This window comes from Microtus oregoni, unplaced genomic scaffold, assembly GCF_018167655.1.
Source record: "Microtus oregoni isolate MIOR12 unplaced genomic scaffold, Mior012 000020F_ref0000438, whole genome shotgun sequence".
In the NCBI taxonomy this organism is placed as follows: Eukaryota; Metazoa; Chordata; class Mammalia; order Rodentia; family Cricetidae; genus Microtus; species Microtus oregoni.
Genome location: NW_024543079.1, coordinates 7,481,802 through 7,500,087, shown reverse-complemented (window position 1 = coordinate 7,500,087; position 18,286 = coordinate 7,481,802). Strand labels below are relative to the sequence as shown.

The window sequence follows — 18,286 nt, the reverse complement described above, 5'->3', positions numbered from 1 at the left end:
CAAATACCACAGATATGAGAGAGCCATCTTAGACACAAGAGAGCCCAACAGTTTCCAAACAAGACAGCCACAGCAGGACCAGACACAAAGGAAGTGAAAAGCCAGTTATTTTTAAGTCACTAAGTTGTGGAATAGGTTATGACAAGAAAAAGCTATCTGACAGCATCAGATCTGAAATCCGTGTCCATTTTTCTCCTTTCCCCATTCCTTAGGATGGCTTTTGGTCAGCCAAGAGAGCTGAATATTAGCAACTGAGTCACCACGGCTGTGAGACAGGACATCTCATTGCTGCTGGTTCTTCTTCCAGCCACCTCTAGCTCAATAGGCCAAAGTTAGATGCACAGGAAGAAGCTATGTGCCAGAAAGTACCATTGAGGTCCTAACTTCTTCTGAAGAGAAGCATACCAGCTGTCTACCGCATCCCAATATGTGGGGCTACTGTTTTAGTTCACACCCGTCTGGGGAAGGGTACTCAGTCTTCAGAGTATGGAATTACTTCCTTATATGGACTCAGAGATGTCACACTTGGATCGTTCACACTCAGACATCCATAATCACTCGGCATCTCTCTGCAATCAGCGCGGGATGAATGGGATGGGGGCAGCAGTGATTAAGGCCCTCTATTATCCTTAGAGAGCTCCATGTGGTGTGTGTAGAAAACAGTGGGGTAAACAACGTGAAAAGTAATTACATCATGAGGTTAGAACAGAGCATGGCAGAGGGTGGTTGACCTAGGGACCATGAATGTGCACTTGGCCAGGATGGACAGGGAAGGTCTCAAGAAGGAAGATGAAATTTGAAACTAGACCCAAGAGTGTGAAGGAGCCTGTCTTGCAAAACACTGAAAATATCTCAGCCCAAGAGAAGTGAGCATAAGCTCTGAGGCAGCAAAGGCCTCTGGGAAGGGAGATGTGGCCCACGTAGAAAGAGCTCAATGGGGAAAGTGGTATGAGAGGAAGCCGCAAGATGGATCACACCTACGTCCGCTCCCCTGAGTTTTCCTAACTGCAGCAACTGCTCCTTCCGACCCTCTCTCATCCCAGCCCCCTGGGAACATGCTCTAGGTTGTCATCACTGTCCCTCCCATGGAGAGGCCCTAACATCTCATGACATATAAAGTAGATATAATCAGTACCTTCCTCACACCCCAAAGAGATAAGCTGACCTGTCTAAGATCGCACAGTCAGTGAGGTTCAGTACGCAGCTTGACCTTGCTTATGGAGGGATTCCAGGTTGGCTCTTTTGTCTCCTCTCCGTACTGTGGCACCTCAGCCTTTGTTTCCTCTGTTCTTGTTCATTTTAAACTCTCCTGTCCTGTGTCTTCTGGGAACTGTTAAACTGGTGGATCCCAATGGTCGCTAAGCACATCCCATCATGTCTCATTTGTGCTTCCTTGTTGTCCACTAGGGTCTTGCTACTCTGAGGTCTGGAAATGACCGTGTAGCTGGGCAAAGAAGGAAGATCCTGTGTTGCCTGGGTGCCTCTCTGTGAGTCAGAGTTATACTTCTGGATGCTCTATGCACATCACCGGACTAGTCCTGGGGGCTGAGCATCTTCCCAAAGTCATAGCTACAGTGGTGGTTCAGTTAACAGCAAGTAACCTGCTCCCTTTCCATGCCAAGTCCACTGTCACAGGGACATGGAGTCTCTAAGAACACCAACACAGGAGCTGTGTGGTAATTCAGGTCCCTTCCTGAGGGCTGTGAATACTCACGTCACACTACCAGGGAAAGTAAATCATCTGGGGTAAGTGAGCAGAGCCCCTACCTATAGCTCTCTAGAATAGCAGAGTGGTTCCAAGCCTTTTGGAGCCAATGCCAGCAGCCCCCACCCTCCCACCTGAGATCTGGTATATGATCCATTTCCTGTTTTGCTTCAAGCAGCCTAATTTTCTATATGCCATGTTTAGCATTGGTAGCATTTCTCATGGCACAGCAGCAGCTACACGGTAGTGCCATGGGCTTCAGTTTTCCCTCTTGTGCCCCAACCAACCAAAACTCCACTTTGCTCTGAAGATCTACCACACCTATAGACTTTACCCACAGGAGAGTACCATGTCTGCATGCATGGAAATGGATATGTGCATCGACTACACTGTATCCATATGTATTTACTAATATGCATTTATCTATCTGCGCATAATCACCTATCTCCCTAGGTATACTGGGTATGTTCATGTATGCATGAGTATATACAGGTGTGCATGTATATGCAGACACATATGTCGCCATAATTCACAAATAAATGACTTCCCAAATGTCACAAAAGTCACCCGAAAGCCAAGACAAGACTGGAATTGACAGATCTTATAGAGAGACAGACAGAAAAATCCTAAGCACATGCGTTAAAAGGCCCCGCTATTGTCTACCACACAGAGGCTTATAAAAAGCCAGCATTATCTTTGACACAGATACAGCTCGCCTCTTTCGGCAGAAGAATTTCAATAAAGATAAGAGTCTTCTCATTATTCTAACGTAGAACAAAAACAATCTCCCGTTCCAAATCCAGCACATGGAAATAACATATCTCTAATTAGCATAACTGATCCCACACCTATCCATGACTCCACTCTCACTCCACGGCCCCCGGCACTTTCCTTGAGCACCTACTGTGTACCCCCATGCATGCCGTATTCTGTCCTTTATACAATGACTTCTCAGGTAGGTATCCTTATTCCTAATTTCAGGGGACAATAAATGGGCTCAGAGAAGTTCTTTCACTTAATCAAGTATTCAAGGCAGTGAAAGAAAAATCTAGGTATGCCTGATACCAATGTCCAATGTCCTAAACCAAAGGCAAGGCAAGCCCACGCACGACCACTATAATGGTTAACACTGGCTATCAGCTTGATAGATCTACCATGACCTAGGAGACAAGTCTCAGCAATATCCAGATTAAGTTTATTAAAGTCACATGATTAAATGGGCTAGGGTTCAGGATCCCATAGAAAGGAACAAGGGAGCAGAGCACAAGCATTCAAGTCCCTCCATCCCCTGACTGTGGATGCACTGTGCTGCCTCACGCTTCCCTTGCCCTATATCGTGAGTCTGAATAAACCCTTCCTTCATGAAGTTGCTCTCATTGGGTATTTCCTCAGAGCCACAAGAAAAATAAGTGACAGAAGCACCAAGAGTAAAGAAAGACTCAAGTCCCAAGAGCGCTCGATAAGAACGAATGAATATAGCATAAAGTCAATGAGCAGCTATGACCGAGGATGACAAGGTGGCTCACAGGTGTCTCCCCTGTGAAGCTATGGTCCATCTGTGGTTGTGTGTGCATGGGAGCAACACTCGCTATGACTACAGCCCAACACAAACCTTCAGCTAACTTAAAACATTATGAGGTATTTTTTCTGTAACTTGATTACAAGTCTAGCCATCAATGGACTGGGTAAATGATAATGTCATACGACAGTGTCAAAGGTCGGATGCACCCAGTAGGGAGCCTTCAGCTGCTTCCTTCTGGCAAAAGAGAGCTGACTGAGACAACAACCGATCAGGAAAGTAAGGATATCCCGATGTGAATGAAGGACAAGTATAGAGAACTCATGTGGGAACAGGAGGGACTCTTAAGAGAGTGGAATAAAGTGAGATTCGGGGGTCACAGCCTTGAACGGCAGCCTGGGAGCCCGGAGACTCATTCATTCTATGTCTGCTGGTCACACAGTCTATGCCAGGCAGTATGCCAAGAAATGAGGACACAGTGTGGACCGCACAGAACTGAAGTTGCACTTTTCGGGGGAGGCTGCTAATTTGTGGTGGCAAACATCAAAACTCCAAAATATTATAAAAAGTTAAATTACATAGTTAGTTGGCACTGCAGGGAAGTATAACAAAGACAGAGCAAAAGCAGGGAAGGATGATGTCAGTGTTTTACAGACAGGGGTCAGGGTTGGCCCAACAGAAACGGTACATGGTGAGACTTGGGGATGTGGAGGAGTGGTCCTGCAGATGGCAGAGGTGTGTGTGTCTCCTGGCTCAAGGCACAGCCCAGCAGCCGGAATCAAGTGAATGAAGAGGTGAGAACCAGGACACAGTATATTTACCCCTGTGAGCCACGGGAGCCTCAAAAGGTGAGAGCAGAGCTAAGTCAGACGGGTGTGAGCGCAGAGTAAGGCCACACAGGGGGCGCATTTCATTCATCTCTCCCAGCCACTCATTTCGTGAACCAAGCAGCAGGAGGAGAGATCGGATATTAACGTGATATTAACCGGTACTCGGCGATAATGAGATATTCCAAACCTTTGCCAATTAACATGTCATTGCACACGTGCTCTGCCTTCCAGAGGCCACAGGAAGAAAGGGGACACTCTAGCCAGATGATCTTCTCAGAGAGAGGCTCCCCTACGAGCGCCACTGGGTGGGATACAGGCCCCGGGTGTTCCCTCGTCAGCTGTGTCTCACTTAGACTCACCTGCTGTCACCAAAGTTAATCATCTTCCTGGCCCTCTACCTTCCTGTTTCAGAACAACTGGCATTTGAGGAAATGGGCTAGAGAGTGTTCTAGCATCTTCCTCCACTTTGTTCATCCCTGGTCTTTGTTCCCCTCTGCAACATCCTGTTGCTTTGTTAAACCCTAGCACACCCCAACACACATACACCTTGTGAGTTTCTAAATGAGGCTCAGAGAAGCCCTGGACATCAGATGAGGTGAGACAAAGTCAATATATGGAACTAGAGATTCCTAACTCAAAGATGACAATCTGTGATGATGATAAAATGATTGACAGCAAGCTGCTCTCAATTCTTCTCTGTGTGCCTATGTTTATTTGATGTATGTGTGTGTCCAAGCATGTTTGTGTGTGCATGAGACTATGTGAATGTGCATTCATGTGTGTGTGTGTGTGTGTGTGTGCGCACGCGCGCATGCGCGTGTGCAGGTATCTCCTGTCTTTCTCCTCTTTTTCCTCCCTTCCCATTTTTTATTGTTGTTTTTGAGATGTGTTCTCTCCTTGTAGACTTGGTTGACCTGGAACTCACAGAGAGCTCCTGCCTCTGCCTCCTGAGTTCTGGGATTAAAGGCATGTGGCAATATGCCTCTTTTGTTAACATCAGTATTGTGTGTTTCTAAATTAAAAAGGGAAATTTTAAATCATAAAAACACCGAGTGTAGTAATGAATACCTCTAATCCAAGCACCAAGGTAAAGTTGTGTTCTATTTGATTTAAACACAGGGTCTGTGGCAGAACCTAGAGCTCACTGACTGGATAGGCCGGCTGGCTGGTGAGCTATGGGGATCCACCTAGAGCTCACTGACTGGATAGGCTGGCTGGCAGATGAGCTATGGGGATCCACCTATCTTCACTCTCCTGTCCCCATTACGGACACACACTGTGATAGCAGCTTTTTACATGGAAACTGGGATCCACATTTCTGCACAGCAAACACTTCACTGACTGAGCCATCTCTCTAGCTCCAAGAAGCCTTTAATCGTCCCATGTGCCATTCACTCTCAAGTAGTTCACATGAATTTAGCTCCCTCGAGGCTCATAAAAGGTGTATAAGGTAGACAGTATTTAGATTCCATTCTACAGGTAAAGAAGTCAAAGCATAGGAAGTCAGCAGCCTTCCTATGCAGAGAACCAGACACACAGTGAGAGGGACTTCTGTGAGTGCCAGGGGCTGCAGACAAACTCTTCTGTAAGGGCAGTAAACTGAGGTAGCCTTTTGCCATCAAGGAACTGGTATGATGGGAGTTACGCTACTTCATTCAGACATGTCTGGGCAGGAATGGGTCCACTCAGCTTCCACAGCTCCAGTTCTCCAGTCCTAGGGTCCCTGGAAGGCACAAGAGGCCACAGAATCCAGGCTACTGGTAGGATGCCTGTCATCTCTCTCTTGAACTCTCCTTGCAGAATCTCTCTGCCATCTTCTACCCATCCTCCAGGCCATCAATAAGTTCTCCCCAATTCCTGAAAGATCCAATGTCACCCAGCCTGGTAAGGCAGGCCTGCAACCCAGCTTTCCACTGACCACTCCCAGAGCTTCCTCTGTCTATACTCCCCCATATAGCAACCACCAACCTCACAGGGAAATTTAAAAGCCACTGACATTGAATAAAATTATAACACAATTCCCCATTTATACTAGCCACATTTCTAGTCATCAGTAGCCACCTGTTGCTGGGCCACCCTACTGGACCATATAGATATAGGATGACCATGGCCACAGGAAGTGTTCCAACATGTAGCTTCTATAGCCTGCACTGCCTGTGTTATCCAGCCCCTGCTCAACTTGACAGTCTCCCCAGTGGAACCCCTTGTCCCACGGGTTGTAATCCTGTACCTGTTCTCTCTCCATCTTCTCAAGCTACTCAACAACACCCAGTTGGAGCAACCACACACATGCCTACCTATTTTCTACCATCTTCTTGGCCATTACCATTACTTCATGACCATTCAGCGTCACTGCAAATGTCACTTGCTATAGGTACTGTCATCCCTTGCTATGACCTTTCTGCCCTTTCATGACACTTGCTAGGTCTGTAGCACCTACAGGTCACAAGCCAGTGAGAACTCACACCCATAGCTACTGCCTAAATATCACATGACACTTGCTAGGTCTGTAACACCTACAGGTCACAGGCTATTGAGTACTCACACCCATAGCTACTGTCTAAATGTCACATGGGTCTCTCTGGAAGACTGCTCATTCTGAGACTACTGACTTCCCCCAGAGTGAGGGATCCCATACAGAGAAAACTTCCAGGTAGAAGCTCTAATATATTATGACCTACTATTGGAAATGACAAGTCACGATTTCTACCCAATTCCACTGTCTACTCACACCAGCCTGGAGCCACGTGGGAGGAAGTCCTCAAAGTCAGGAGGTGGAATTTCTAGAACCAAGTTGGTGCTATCCCTGGCAAATGATCTGACTCAGTTGTCTCTCTGTCCCCAGAACATGAGCATACCATGTTTTGTATGTATTAATGAATTTAAGAATGACTGGGTGTCTTATCTACACAAGCCTCACTCCCACATTTAGGGAAAATAAGGCATCAGGCCGCAAACTCTGAAAAAACTTCACTTTTGATTTATGGTCGTCAATGAAATTATATGCTATGTAGCAGAGAAGCACACACTCATGCAAGATCATAAGAGCAATCAACTGTCTGTAAGTTGTTTTCCCAGAAAATAAATTGGAGGAGACAGGACTACAGCAAACAGGAAACCTGGTCAAATGTGTGACTGGGACAAGCACTTGTAACAGAGGATGAACACCAAATCTTGATACCTGGGGCAAAAAAAAAAAAGCCAACCAACTAATAGGATATGATAAGAATGAGGAAAACAGTCCTTGACTGTGACATGGAAAATCTAACATCCTTGACACCAGGATTGCTGGGTAGCAACACACCTCCTGTATTATTATATAGCAGTATACCTAAGATACATTCAATATTTTATCCCTAATCCTTGACACATCCGTTTGGCATCTATCATTCATTAGGTCTCGCAATAGCATCATATAGTGTATGACATACAGGAATACCAAAGAACCATTGCTTAAATGAATTACTGAATGAACAAGAAGATACCATAGGATGGATACTATTATGGCCATTTCACAAAGTAGGAAATAGAGGCCTATGTACTGAGGGTTGTACTTGAGCAGAGAGGAAGATTTGAACTTTCAACTCTGTGGTGCTGTTTAAAGAACTTTTAATATTATACTTGATAAATAATTTACAAGTAGATTCCACACAGGCACATAATTCTTCACAAAACACAGAGACTATGATATGCTCACAGACTGGGGGAGGTGAGGAATCCTGATACTGCTGTGGTTTGGGGAGACCTGGGGTTTCAGCTCAGCACCTTGCCAGAGTACTAAGGACCTTGGCACATGTGGTCACACTCTTTCTGAGACACAGCAGGGGAGTTAGGAGGCGGTTCTCTCAGAGGAACTGTAGAGGCCCTCCTAGCTAGAACTACGGAAATGTAGACTGTGCCATTCTAGAAAAAAAGACATTGTCTAGTTACACAAAACTCCATTTGCTCTCTCCCATTGACTCCAGTTCTTACCAAGGTGTCCATTCACAAATAGTTGGTTGTATTTCCCAGACATTTTCTCTACCTTCCTGCCAGAGGAATAAGAACACCTTCTGTATTTTGTGAATTTTTTCCCCTTACTTTTCATTTACCCTCCCAGATGACTTCAAATGGGGGAAACTGGTAACTAAAACAAGAATCTTGAAACAGACTTGAAATCACTGAGAATTTGAAAGAGGACAAGAGGAACATAGAGAAATCTCAACTTTCAGAAGGTCACACCACAAGCATGTTCTCCCCAGTTCTTCCTACAATAACACAGAGAACTAAGGAGCTGTTGAAGTGTGTGGAGTGGGCAGTAATTGACCAGAAGTGGAGAGACAGAAGGAGCAATACAGATCAGGTTGGGCTTGGTGCTTTGGCTGATTCTTACTGGTATGGAAGGAGCCAAAAGAACATGCCTAAGCACGGTGACAGCCATGCAAGGGTATCTAACATAACCTCACGAAGCCATCAGCTTTGCAAAGAGAGATTTAAAAATAATAAACACTTATAAACACACCCAAGGTTAGGAGAGAGAATGATATCATTTATAATAGGGTGTGGTCTGTTATATTTTGCTAATAAAGTTTTATTGTAATAAAAAATATATTGGAAGTAAAGCGTGTGATGGTTCATGCCTATCATCCTAGGACTAGAAAGCTGAAGCAGAAAGATTGCCCAAAATTTAAGTCCAGCCTTGACTACAGAATGAGACCTTGTCACTAAAACAAATAAATAGAGCTAGGTAGATGGTAATGGTAAGAGCGTTTATCCCACGAGTCTGGGTATGTTAGTTTAGATCACCAGAACCCATGTAAAAAGTCAGGCTTGGCTGTGTGTGCCTCTGACCCAAGAATAGGAGGAAAGAGGCAGTCAGATCCCAATAACTCAATGGATAGCCAGCCTAGCTAAAGAAGAGAGTTTCTATTTCAGCAAGAGACCCTGTCTCAAGGTAGGAACTTGAAGAGCAAAGGAAGAAGACATCCAATATCCTGCTCTGGCCTCCACATGCACACACATGGGAACATGTACCTACACATTCATGTGTATGCATCATACTCATATATAACATCATACACACACACACACACACACACACACACAAACCTGTTACACCTGTGTGTTGATTATCTGGATCTTTAGTGATATGTGATATGTTCGCCAAACTCTGCCATGGATAATTTTGTTGTTGGGGTTTCGTCCAGTACCATTATAATGCAGGCATTTATGCAAACATTTGTTTGGTAAGTGAGAGATAGCACGTAGTTCTACATCACTCACGACACCATCTCTCATCACTTGGTACGTTCAACGGGACAGCAAAAGTGATGGGGCTTGGAAAGTCAGAGATCAGGATAACCTGGCTTGTATTTTTAAATAAACAGTAAAATAAGAAATGAGTTTGAAGACAGATGCAGTGGTGGCTTTAGAACTGTAAGTCTTATTTTTCTTCATGGAAGAGAGAAGATCATAAAACAAAAAAAAAAGAGGTCAAAAATCTGAGCAGGGAAAACAAATCCATCACTCAAACTAATGGAAAAGGAATTTGCAAAGTTAGCTGGTTCACCCAGTATCATTTCATAATCAGGAAAAACTATGAGGAATGGACAGTATCGACCAGAGGGGTCTGGCAGGAATAGTAGGACAGAGTTACTAATAAGAGGGAAATGTGAAAAGAGGTGGGCAGACGTACCTGGGGAGGGAGAAGTAATGGCACCATCGAGGGAAAATAAGTAGCAAGCACTAAGGCAGTTTTTAAAACCCATAAGAAATTATATGATTTATTCCTACTTAAAATTATATAAAATATACATAAGTCTATGAATATATACATATATTTGAATTAAAGATATATAGAAATTAGGGAGACAATATTCCCCCCAAAACTCTATAGACTATCTAATGAAACTTCCAGTCACAGACATGGGAAACCACCTTTCCAGTTGTTGGTCAAGGGAGTTAAAGAAACTCCTCCCCAGACAATACAGACTCTTGCTGTTACCCTTGGTGCTTTCCAAAAATAAAAGGTAAGACCCTATGGTTGAAGACACTACACACTTAGAACGTAAGATTTGGAGGAATCGACCTGGATTTGACCTCCTCACTGAGGGCCAGTTCTCACAGTTTTGGAAAGGGTCATGGAAGCTGACAAAAGAGAGAAGCAATCAATAGTTCTATCCAGCTATAAGGATGTCATCAATAGTTCTATCCAGTTATAAGGATGTTATCAATAGTTCTATCCAGCTATAAGGATGTCATCCTATAACGAAGAACGACAGTGACCAACATAGCAAGAGATCCTGAAAGATACAATAATGGCACTTACATCCTGCAGGTAACCTGCACTCACCTAGTTGGAATTAAGGTGTACTCAATAGAAGGGAATTCACACCTTGCACCACCCAGCACTGGTGGTTAACGGGCCTTAGCAGAGAAGCCACTACTTAACTACCACTTTCCTAAACCAGTGTGACCTCCACCTGCATTCTCAAGACCTGCCCTCACATCCACAGGTAAGTGGAGCTCTCACCCCTTACTGAAGAAACGTCAATTTTGCAACAAACGGAGACCATTACACCTGGACAAAACACAGAGATCAAGGGAAGATGAGGTGCCTTCCCCCAATTAATGCATTTACAGTGAAACTGCCCACTTAAAGCTCAGAGAACATTACAGAAGAGGGGACACAAAGACTGTAAGAGGTGGAGGACTGGGACGAGACTGGCTCTTCCTTAAAAAAAAAAAAAAAAACAGGAAGCAGGGGCTTGGTCCTGGAGGAGTTGGGGGGGTGGTGAACGAATATGATAGCAATATACTGTATGAAGTTCTCTAAGGATTAATAAATTACCATATTTTTTATTTTTTAAAAAGAAAACAAACTATCTTTTTTTATTATACATGCCAATCCAATTTCCCACTCCCTCCCCTCCTCCCATTCCCACCACATACCTCCCACCCCACCCCTATCCAATCCTCAGAGAGGGTAAGGCACTTTGCTTTGGGGGAAGGTCCAAGGTCCTCCCTACTATATCTAGGGTATCTATCCAAAGAGAATAGGATCCCAAAAAGCTGGTACATGCAGTAGGGATAAATCCTGGTGCCACTGCCAGTGGCCCCTCAGTCTGCCCCAGCCATGCAACTGTCACCCACATTCAGAGGGGCTAGTTTGGTCCTATGCTTGTTCCTTCCCAGTCCAAGTGTTTCTGTTATGGAAGAAAAGAAAATGAATGAGCCAGGAAAGAATGTCTTATATTCTTGCCCCCTTTTCAAAGTTTAAAAGAATACATTTATTTATTAGTGTGTGTGTGTGCATACACTTGTGTGCCTTGGTGAGTATGTGGAATTCAGAGGGCAACTTGCAGAAATCAGCTCTCTTTCTAGCATTTAGATTCCAGGGATCCAAACTCAGCCATCATCAGGCTTGGTGGCAGAACATCTTCACCCTCTGTGCCATCTTGCTGGCCCCAAGGTTTTTGTTTTGTCCTTAAATAATAAATATTTGCTCTTGTATATGCAATTTCAGCGCATGCAGAGGTGGAGGAATGATCAATTCACATTAACAAGCATATCTATCACCTCGAGTATTTCTCATTTCTTTTAGGGGAAACATTTAAAATTCTCTTCCTGCTATTTTGAAATATACGTTAACTACAGTCCCCAAATGGTTTCCATCCTTTTAGCTACAAAACCGAGGGAGGCAGAAAACGCTAGGAATTTCAGCAGGTGGAGTTAAAAGGTCTTGGTTACATTTATGCTGCGAAAGTCTACCCCTGACAGTCTGGAAATGAGGCTCCTCTCCCACATTAATGAAATAATCATAGAGGTCAGCCACCTCCATCGCATTCCGGAGTCTGCAAACTTTGTTCTGGAGAGCACTAATAGCAAATATTTTCAGGCCCCCGGCATATTCAGCGTCGATCACAGCTGCTCACCTCTGCAGCATGGCGCAAAAGCAGTCAGACAAAACACAAGTGAGCAAGGCTGTGCTCTTAGGGAACATTATGTCTGGCGCGGCTTACAGAGTGGCTAAAGTAGGCAGGGTCACAGAGACAGACGCAGAATGGTAGTCGACAGGGCTGGCAGGTAGGAAATGAAGAAGTATTGTTTCGCGGCCACGGTTTCTCTGAGAATGATGAGAAGGTTCTGGAAACTGACAGTGGTGATGGCTGCACAATATTGTAAATATATTTAAAGCCACTTAACATGGTTAAAATAAGGAGCTTTGCCTTATGTGTTTTGTGTCACGGTGAAGAATTCTTAAGTATTCTTCAAGAGACAAGCACATGGCTGTTGGAAAGATGGGTCAGCAGCTAAAGCAAGAGCAAGCTGGGGAAGACGAACGGCGTCGCGAGCACTGAGTTTGACTGAGATGCCAGCAGGCACTGAGATTGACTGGGAGATGCTGTCTCACGGAATGAGTTGTTAGGATGACCAAAGATGATTTCCGATATCCACCTCAGACGATATGCACGCACACACATGGAGGCCACACATACCATGCACGCACATGCACACACACTCAAAAAGTTATCCGCATATTTCTTCATTACAAATGTGTGTGTCGCTATTAGAATGCCAGAAGTATCTTCTACTTAGTGGATAAAAAGGATTAATCAAGCAACACACATATGCATATGTGCGTGTATATTAAGCTATTAAGATGTTGATTTCCTGCCTTTGAAGTGAGCACCAAATTAAGAAACATAACACTAAGGTATATTAGAATTCGAGATAATACAATTTTGCATCATCCAAGATGCCTCAGACCTGGAAGGGACAGCACAGCCACGCACATTCCCCAATCCAGTGAGCCACCGAGGGTAGGGCTTTATCTGTTATTAAGATGTAGCTAAGGCTACTCTGAGTAACAACATGGTGCTAAACCAACATTAATATATTTATAAGCAGAATTAAAAATCCACATGAATTTTTAAGTGAAAGCATGAAACTTTAAAGAAATGCCCCACTTGAGGGAGGCCACATGGCTATGCTCCTAACCTCCGGGAGTAGCCACACATCCCCCTCTTGGAAACCCAGTATGAATGTCCATGCAGTATCTTAGGGTACTGCCAGTCTATAGAACCAGATGAAACCCAGGTCTCTTAATCCCCTGCCTGAGACTGCTGGGGAAGTCATAACCATTCTCTCGGACTTCAGATTATATGGTAGAGGAAGAGATGCTGCAAATTTTGGCCACCATTTGGGCCAGATGACCTGGATCAATAGCATAATTTGTCCTATAGAAGGGATAAGTTTTTCTTTAGGGAAAACTCTTAATGCTTTCATAAAACGCAGGGCTAATCTAGACATGTGTGTGATTGATAAACTTAATTTTAATGATTTATTTTTAAATGACGTGTGTGTAGGAAGGATATGTGCACGTGTCTGTATGTGGGTATGTACATGCTAGTGCAGATGTCTAGGGAGGTCAGAGGCTGCTCAGATTGCCTGCAACTGGAGGCATAGGGTGTTGTGAGCTGCCTGATACCGGTGCTGGGAATTGAACTTGGATCCTCAGCAAGATCAGCTCTAACCATTAACCCATCTATCCAGCCCCTGCAAATTTAATTTTAAAACAAGTTTTTTTTTAAAGAAAAAAGAAAAAAACCGTATGTGTGTTGCTATGCATGTGGTGTATATACATTATTTGTGGGAGCACATGCATGTGTGCAGATACACACACACACACACGTGTCAGTGGAGGCAAGAGGGAAACCTTAGCTTCATTCCTCAGGGCCAGCTACCTTGTTTTGGAGCAGGATCTCTCACTAAAACTGAATCAGCTAGACTAGACAGCCAGTGAGTTCCAGCACCCCAGTACCAGATGCCAAGTGGAAGCCACTTCATTTTTAAATATGTGTGGGTGTTCTCTCTGCCTGCCGGTATGTCTGTATACCACCACTATACCTGGTGCTCTTGGAGATCAGAGGAGAGCACAGACTCCCCTCCCTGGTACTGAAGTTACAGATGATTATAAACCATGGTGTGGGTGCTGGAACTAGAACCCAGGGCCTCTGGAGAATTAACAAGTGATCTTAACCCCCGAGCCATCTCTCCGGTCCCCTACATCTAGATTTCTGTGTGGGTGTTGGGGATCTCAGCTCAGGTCATCGTGTTTACAGGTCAAGCACTTTACTAAGTGAGCCATCTTCCTAGCTCACAAGTAGAAACTTTAGAGTGAAAACGAAATCTGAAAGCAAGATTCTTCGGGGTCTGCTGGGGAGTTAGGAATGTTTTCTGTGCAAGCATGAGGACCTGAGTTCAGCTCTCCAACACCTAGGCCCTGAGGCCATGCCGGCAGTCCCTGGACTAGAGGAACTGGATACGGAGGTCCACAGCCAGATTCCCAGGAGTCATGCTCAGCTCAGTCGCTCCCATTAGCTTATGACCATGGCAATGATACTCTTGCCTTCCTAGGCCTCCATTTTATCATCTGTAATAGAAGGGGGAGGCATTCAAGCTCTGACAAGTTGGAGCAGAGAGCATTTTCCAATGGCGGCAGCAACAGCATCTTCTACCCGCGTACTCCTCTGCTCTCTGGCTTTGGCACTGCCCCATCACTACATGCAGGCTCATCCCCCACCTCTCCTTGAACCTGGCTGGGACTGTGAACAACAACATACAGCATACAGAATGGATGTGGTGAAGTGATTTCAGGTGAATTTCAAAGCAAGGTGACAAAGCCAGGCAGCACATTCCTGTGACTCCATGCTATGAAGAAGTTTGATCAACCCAAGAAGAAAGAAACTGAGGGCCCTCAGTCCTCGGCCCAGCTAAGTTCCAGCACTCACTTGGTAGACAGGGAAGCAAGGCATTCCTCAGTCCCTAGCTGATGCTACAGGGAACAGACAAACCTCTACCGAGGCTGCCCAAAGGCATCCCAATGAGCAACATTGGTCGTTAATGTCTTGAGCCATCAAGCATCTAGGTGGCCTGTTACACAGCAATGGTGACCAGAGCAGGAACACAAAGGGAGATTACAAAATGACAATAAAAGCGCCTGGGAGACAGGAATTAGCTTTCAGTGATTTGACAAATTCACACTAAACATCATGACCTGGCTCGGTCATAGGCCTTTAGTCTACTTCATGAGATGCTGACGGCCAAGTAGATGGGAAAATATATTACCTTCCTCCTACTACTCCAAGCTGGGGATCTGGAGATGGAAACATGAACAATATCTCTATGGGGCCCCCATCTTATTAGAGTCTATATGGAAATAGGGAATCCAGAGACAAGGAATCCGGGAGCAACTACTACTGTTGTTGTTCCTTGAAGTCAAGGACCAAGAATTTGAGACAGATGTGTCTCAAGGGAAGAGCTTCCTTCTCTATGGAAAGGCAAAATCAGCCAACATTGACATGAAGGTAGATGAGAATGAAGAATGAATAATTCACAGCTCACTGTCTCCCTGGAAGAATCAAGAATGAGTTGGATGGCCGTGGGGTCAGAAAAGATTTTTAGCTGTTGCATTCCAACACCTAAGTATTCATTCAAATACAGAGAAGCTTTTGTGTGTGTGTGGGGGGGGGGTGTAGGCATTTTGGTTTTGTTTCTGTTTTTTTTTTTTTCCTTTTTCTTTTGCCCCTGGAACCTGTATTGGCCTAGAAACTTTTCTTAATATGCTTCTGCAGGAAGTCGAGCTATGCTGTACCCTGGCCATTGATATGCAAATTAAATAAACAAAACGACATAATAAATAATTAAATCAGTCTAACATGATGAATGAATTAATCATATCAGTGATGAGAGGAGGCTTGCACTGTCACCCAGAAGATCATTGATTAAAACAAAAAAAAAAAAAAAGGAATTTGCCTAACAAGACTCTTCAGTAGAGAGGGTGATGCCCCAGTAGTGGTTTGCCCAGCCTGGCTTCTGCTCAGAGTAGGTGCTGCAAACTTCAGTGGAATCAAATGGATTCTCACCACCCCCATTAACCCTATGTGGAGCATGGAATTAGCCATGCAGTAAGCAATTGCAGTAGCATTTTAGGAACCAAGTTGCTCTGAAAGCCGTGTAGGGGAAGATGTGACACCTCCTGCTTTATAGTTGAGATAAAGAAGACCAATGTGGCAATCACATGCCCCATCCCATCACACACTGGGAATGAGAGATGTTCTCTACACCTGCTATATACTGTCTGCTGACCTCAAGGGCGGGCACGCGTGCTGACCTCTCTGGAGGTGTGTATAGATGTGCAGAGATATGCTAAGACCACCCACTGCTTCCCCAGCCGAGGCTTCGTTTATTTGGAATGTATAGTGCATCTTGTATGCCCCCTAGCTTTGTCTTTTGCTCAGTCATTGTACACAGTATTTCTTTACAGGTAACTAAGAGGAAAGCGTGAGGAGGAGGAAGGTGCCATGCAGTTATTAAAGCTGCTGATGAGAAAGAATATTTAGACACTAAGGAAAATTGCTAGAGTATATTTCTAAGCAAAGGAAAATAAAGTTTCCAAACCACAAGCTTATTATCCACATTATATTAACTCACACACATACACAGACAAGCACAACAGTGTCACAAGGCGAGCAGCTACTTCCGCACGGTGAGATGACAACACTTTTTTTTTCCTGCTTTAGGTATTTTTAAAATCACTTTCAGAGATTTACACAATAAGAATCTTTTACTTTTGTTATTCCTTAAAACAAAACAAAACAAAACAAAAAACAGCAAATCGGAATGGGGAAGAAAAAGTAAAAAGCCTTCTGGCATCCCCAAAAGAAGCCATATATATTCTAGTGGTTTTGGTCTTATTTTGTAAAAACAAAAAAGGGATTACTTACCAATATGGTAGATTTTGAAACAGTATGGAATGGGGGACAATTTGGATAACTCATCACATCGTGAGCCATGGTGCATATTCCCATCTGGCTTTAAGACAGAATGAAATGATCGGGGAAAGAATTGGAAAATATTGTAGATCCTACTAACACACAACTCCTCAGTGACAGTAAACCAAAGACCCAGCTCTTCCTTCTTCTCCTGCCTCTCAAAGGAACAGGAAAACTCAAACCTGAAGGGAAACATCAAAGCTGGCCCACATCTCTAGTTTTATAGGAGATTTGATGGCACCAAGAAAGAAAGTTGCATATCAAAGAAAAACCAACCACAGGATCTTATAACAAGTAACAGATCTGAAATATGAAGTCCCATTTCACAATAAGTTAAAAAGTCAAAAAAAAAGTATAGATGAGGCTCACATAACATTTCTGGAACAAAAAAAAGAAAAGAAAAACAAAAAACACAGATTTTTAAAAATGGATTATAGGTTTGCATTTCTGAGATCATATATTTCATGAAGACAAACTCAAAAAAAATAGAAAAGAAAATTGTGACAACAATGATCTGAACTCTCAAAAAACCTAAAAAAAAAACTCTGAAAACATTAAATCAAATCCAAAGTATGTAAGAAGTAAAATGACAGAACTAAGAAAATAAGGGAAAGAAACAAGTCCTTGCAAAATACAGGAGTGAATCCAACTATGAAGGAGCAAAGCAAACCTGAAATTCTTGAGGAATAAATGAGTCGATAATAGCTGGATTAGAAAAATCCTTGCTAATGTTAGAGGCTATAAAGTAAAAAAGTCTGGTATTTTCTGTGTGTAGCCTGTCCCCCTCAAAAGGAATTAAGAAAGCAAGATAGACACTAAAATCAGTGAAACTGAAAGGGAAAATATCCATGGCCTTCAAGAAAGTCTGACTGTTGAGGGAACTTACACCCTATAAGAAAAAAAAAATGCCTAGGTTGGAGAAATGGCTCAGTAGGAAAGGGCTTGTTGTAGAAGCAAACATGAAGACCTGAATCCGGATGCCAGAACCTACATAAAAATGCAGGTGTGGGTTTTTATATTTTCTGTAACTCCGCTGCTGCAGGGGGACTGGAGGATCTTAGGGCTTTACTGACCAACCAGCCTGACTGGAAGCAGGAGTTCAGGTTGAATGAGAGACCCTGGCTCAAAAGATAATAAAGTGGAAGATGACAGAGGAAGCTAAACCAAAGTCTCCTTTTCTCCTTGTTATCGCACACAGGAGCCTGGGCCATTGATAATACCCTTCAAACTCACAGTGGATCCCCCAGCTCAGTTACACCTCCCTGCTAACACCCCCACTGATAATCCTAATCCAAATGTTCCTGAATCCAGCCAAATGGAGATTAATCACACATAGATAGTATGAACTCAACAGGAAAAAATTTTCCCAATGAACTGCAGGATAATGAAGATGATCAAAACTCCAACTCCACGATGC

General features: G+C 43.8%; 1 protein-coding gene across 13 annotated transcripts in view; it reads right to left on the bottom strand.

The window, feature by feature from the left end:
- Positions 1-18,286, bottom strand: part of Ptprt (protein tyrosine phosphatase receptor type T) — a 1,081,821-nt gene that overhangs the window by 893,860 nt on the left and 169,675 nt on the right. The window lies entirely within an intron of this gene.